Source organism: Odontomachus brunneus, unplaced genomic scaffold (genome assembly GCF_010583005.1).
Source record: "Odontomachus brunneus isolate Ranch 3 - 2012 unplaced genomic scaffold, Obru_v1 Obru_scaffold_262, whole genome shotgun sequence".
Classification (NCBI taxonomy): domain Eukaryota; kingdom Metazoa; phylum Arthropoda; class Insecta; order Hymenoptera; family Formicidae; genus Odontomachus; species Odontomachus brunneus.
In genome coordinates, this window is record NW_022639712.1 from 269,244 (window position 1) to 274,108 (window position 4,865).

The 4,865-nt window shown below is 36.2% G+C and overlaps 1 protein-coding gene across 2 annotated transcripts in view; it reads left to right on the plus strand.

The window, feature by feature from the left end:
- Positions 1-512: 512 nt before the first annotated feature.
- LOC116852899 overlaps positions 513-4,865 on the plus strand; it is an 18,095-nt gene continuing 13,742 nt past the window's right edge. The window contains exons 1-3 of one of the 2 annotated variants that reach the window (XM_032833683.1): positions 513-3,415; positions 3,744-4,094; positions 4,616-4,851. The gene's annotated coding sequence lies outside the window, so the exon portion shown is untranslated. Of the gene's footprint in view, positions 3,416-3,743; positions 4,095-4,615; positions 4,852-4,865 lie in introns of those variants that run through there. The other variant, XM_032833684.1, reaches the window with a different exon arrangement.

A 4,865-nucleotide genomic window follows, 5' to 3' on the forward strand; every position in this document is an offset into this window, starting at 1 on the left:
TCCCATAAAGATTTCATCCACTATAATACAACGCGTAACTTCTACGTCAATATTTCACTGTTCACTGCCGGAAAAACCGTCGTCGCGAATGTATTGAACTTCCTTCTTTTCTTCCTTCCTTCTTTTTCGTTGCAGGCCTTATTCTTGCGGCTCTTTCACCATTATCAAAATATGTATAAACGTAAGTCTTGGACTCAATTCCGAGGGACGTTCCACAAATATTACAGGTCCGAGCGTGTTCAAACACGTTCACGTCTGAACATCTGCATATCACAACGGTTGAATGTATCGAACTGGCAACGCAGGAAATGCGAAGCAGCGTACGAGCAGTGATCCCAGATAGGCCCGCTTTTCCGCCCATGCGCGACGAAAACAGCTTCAGTGAAGTATATATAATTTTACATATTAAATTCTATATATAATTTCATAAATTAAATTCAATATATGTTATTCTTTTTTTATGAGCAAATATAATTTGGCTCAACGGCACTCCTTTTTCGAACATTATATACTTCACTGAAGCTGTTTTCGTCGCGCATGGGCGAAAAAGGGGGCCTATCTGTGATCACTGACCGTACGAGAAGTGTCCCCTCCATGCGCCTACTCCTACGCATAAAACGTTGCTGCTTCGTCTATCGGTGTGAAGCCACGTCGGCAGCCGACGTTTTTGCAGCACTGATGCGAAGTTCGTTCTTTATAGTTGCGTTCGCTTTGGACGCTCACGCGCTGTAAACATCTTCTATCTTCCTTTAGCATCGAATAAACAATATAGATAGAATGACGTTTATAACGCGTTTATAACGCGTCCAAACTGAACGGAGCCTATATTATTTGCACTTTGTGTTCTTTGTACTTATATCTAACTTACAATTATGGCTTTTACACATAAGATGTGGAAACTTATGGCAAAACATGAAGTCAATTAACATACTGCTTTATTAACCCTCTGCTGACAACGTTCGGGTCGGATCCAATCCCAAATATACGTTGTTGGATATGTTCCGTAACTTCACGTTGTCAGCAGAGAGTTACGAACTGTAAGTTTATTAACTATCACATTGCCTCTTCCCATATGGCAAGCGTGTCCGCGTCCTAAAAGCCATTATACGCAAAAGCCATTACTGTGGTTAAATTCATTGTGTGCATATGATTGGTGTTGCAAGTATTTATTTAGTTACCAAATTTATTTAGTTTACCAAATGTATAGTAATTCACCATTTAGAAATATAGTACGATATAGCATTCATATAGTTACACTCTTCGTACAAATTGTTGTGTCATTAATTATTTGTTTGGTTCTTATTACTATATGAGTAGTAAAGAAAACAGTTACATGTATATATTTGTAGCAAAATTTCGTTGACGTGATATCGACACCCTTGCAAAACTTTCGTCATGCTGATTATACTAAATCAAAAACCTTTTGACATGGTAAAAGTACGTGCAAAAATAAAACGGAGCATTCCTCAATAAGAGAAGAAAGCGATAAGAAAATGCTATCATAACAAAATTACCGAATACTTCTGCAAAGATTACTTCTTTCTACATGCGCTGAGTTAAAAACTCTTTTGCATGATAAAAGTACGTGCGAAAATGAAGCGGGACATTCCTCAATATGAGAGGAAAACGATAACGGACAGTTACTATCATGACACTAAATCTTTCTGCAAAGATTAGTTCTTTCTACATGGACGGAGTTAAAAACCTTTTGCATGATGAAAGTACGTGCGAAAATGAAGCAGGACATTCCTCAATATGAGAAAAAAACGATAACGGATAACGATAACGATAACAGTTACTATCATGACACTAAATCTTTCTGCAAAAATTATTTCTTTCTACATGCGCCAAATTATAAACCATTTTGCATGGTAAAACGACGTGCGAAAATGAAGCGGAGCATTCGTCATTATGAGACGAAAACGATAAGAAAAAATCTATTTAAAATTTTCAATCTATAATATATCTATAACATATCTATAAGTATCTGTACGGAACGAACACAATCGTCAAAATGTTACATTTGATAAGCAACATATTCACGCTATCGTTGCGCCGCATTATTTTTTCATTTATCGTCCCTTCACAGATGCTATGCAAGTGCTGTGCTACGTTGTTATTTCAATTTTCTTACACATAGATGGTACGTAAAAGTAAATGTCATGTTGCTGATATTCGCATTCTCTCCAAAAGGCTTTTGCTATTTTTATGATGAATTCTTCTAACAGCTTATGTACTGAGTGTATCAGTGTTTTTTCGAAAAGTGTGTTGTACGCATTAGAGTAATTCGCGAATATTGTTTTGAATGTATGTTATCTAGTACATAAACTTTCTATATAAATTTTAATGAAAATTTGAGATATTATTTTCGTTACGCACTGACAAGGAGATGACGTCAACTGCAAAATCGATTTTTAACGAGATATAACGCCCTCGATAAACGTAATATAGAGTATGAATATTCTAAAAGGGTTTAGGTGAATGGGCCTTCGTTTCCTAAATATTGCGATGCGAAGTAAAAGTCATGAAGCCATGCCTCATATAAGACACAATGTGGCATTTACTTCCATCGAAGCGGCGTAGCTAAGGGGACTATGGCTCTTGCGCTGGTACTTTCTGCACCAGCAGCGAGTGTTCGAGTCCGGCTAACGAGGCGACAGCGTTGAATGTTTTTTTTTTGTGTTTCGTACTGTCGGACATACAGGGTGTTAGAAAAGTCTGGAAACAGTCGAATATCTTGAAAACAAACTATTTTAAAGAAAACTGTTTCAGATAAAAGTTGTTTAGTTTGAAGAGATCTATAAAAGGGTGTAATTGGTTTGACCTTGAATCATTTGTCTCATTATTTTATGCAAAAAAGCATTAAGGCAAGGTAATCGAAAGATGAATATTTTACGAGATATTTTGTATTCTATGTCCAAGTATTGGAAATTTCAAGTGTTATAATTCGATGAAAGTGCGTGCAAAAATAAAGCGGAGTATTCCTCAATATAAGGCGAAAACGATAAGGGACAGTTACTATCTTGACACCGAATCTTTCTGCAAAAATTACCTCTTTCTACATGCGCCGAGTTAAAAACCCTTTTGCATCGTTAAAGTACGTGCAAAAATGAAGCGGGACTTTCCTCAATATGAGAGGAAAACGATAAGGGACAGCTACTATCATGAGACTGAATCATTCTGCAAATATTGCTTCTTTCTACATGTACCGAGTTATAAATTCTTTTGCATGGTAAAAGGACGTGCGAAAATGAAGCGGAGCATTCTTCAGTATGAAAGGAAAACGATGGTCAGCTACTAACATGACACCGAATCATTCTGCAAAGATTACTTTTTCCTACATGCGCTGAATTATAAACTCTTTTATATGGTGAAAGTACGTACGAGAATGAAGCGGAGCAATCCTCAATATAAGGTGGAAATAAAATAAGGAACTATTACGGTCAGAAAACAAACCCCTTTTTGTCCAACTTTCTTCACTCGGCATAGCTTTTGCACACGGTGCTATGGTTGCTTTGTCCGATTAGGTCTGTGCGTAATTGGAATACTCCTATTAGAGCGAGAGGGATTAATTTTCATTCTTTCGCACTCTCCCTCCTTATTTTCCCCCCGTCCCTCTCTCTTTCTCCTTTTATCTTTCCATTTAGACTTTCTATTAATATTTCCTTCTCTTATTTTTGTGACATATCCCTTACATTTTAATACGAACTGCATCAAAGACTTATAAATGTCTTTTATTCAAGGTATCCTACATAATCGACTTATTGTATTTTTGATTCTTACACGCGAAGTAATACGATTTCATATAATAGCGTATATAATATCGCGCATCAATAACAATGCACTCTCGAGTGATCGCGTGCGCATCGCAGCGTATCAGTACCCTGTTGACAGTTTTGACTGACAGCATCGTACTGCATGTATGCAAAAGTTTGCTTGGTCTTATTTCTCATACAAATAGTGAAATGTGATAACGCGTAATTACATAACAACCGTCGTGAAAACGTGAAGAAGATGGAAAGCAAGAAATTTACTACACATATGAAGACCATTACGGCCAAACGACTTGTACGAAAAAGAGGTTGGGCAAAGAGGTTTGTATAAAAATTCTTTTTATCTTAAAAATATCTTATGTCTCCATTTTAGACATTGTACTACCTGCAATGCAATGTGTTCTGACAAAATAAACGTACTAGTTTTTTAAGAAAAATATTCCAAGGAAATTTATAGCGTTCCACTTTTTTCGCAATATCATATAAGTCAAATGAGCAATGTAATCAACAATACATAGCTCATTACAAATTGTACAGTACATATTGTAGATTTATAAGCATTATTGGACAAAAATGCAGCACAGAACTTCAAAAGTAAATCACATTCCTAATACATAGACGTTTGCGCGCCACACAAATACACACACACACACACACATACACATCATTCATTATAATTAGTTGGAACAATAAGGAAAGAATGCACAATTTCCCAGATTTTACGTCTTACCGAGATATGTTGAAAATTATCAAGCGCGGAAATAACATGTTATTGACTAATGTATATTCACAGAAGAATTCGTTATTTCATATCATATTATAATCCTTTTTTCGTTTTATAGGCAGATGCTATCGAAGAAAGAGATAGAAATAGATAACAAAAACTCGCAGACTAATTTGGTGAATTCAGAAGGCAGTGCCGGAGTAATGAATGAACAAGTAAATACAATTGTGCAGGATATTACACCGCAAGGTACGTATAATAAAAATTTCCTGGATGCCGCAGATAACGAAAATAGTTATGACGGCAGGGAGGTGGCAATACATAGTAATAATGTAGATAATAGCATACCTGAAGGTCGACGCATAGTT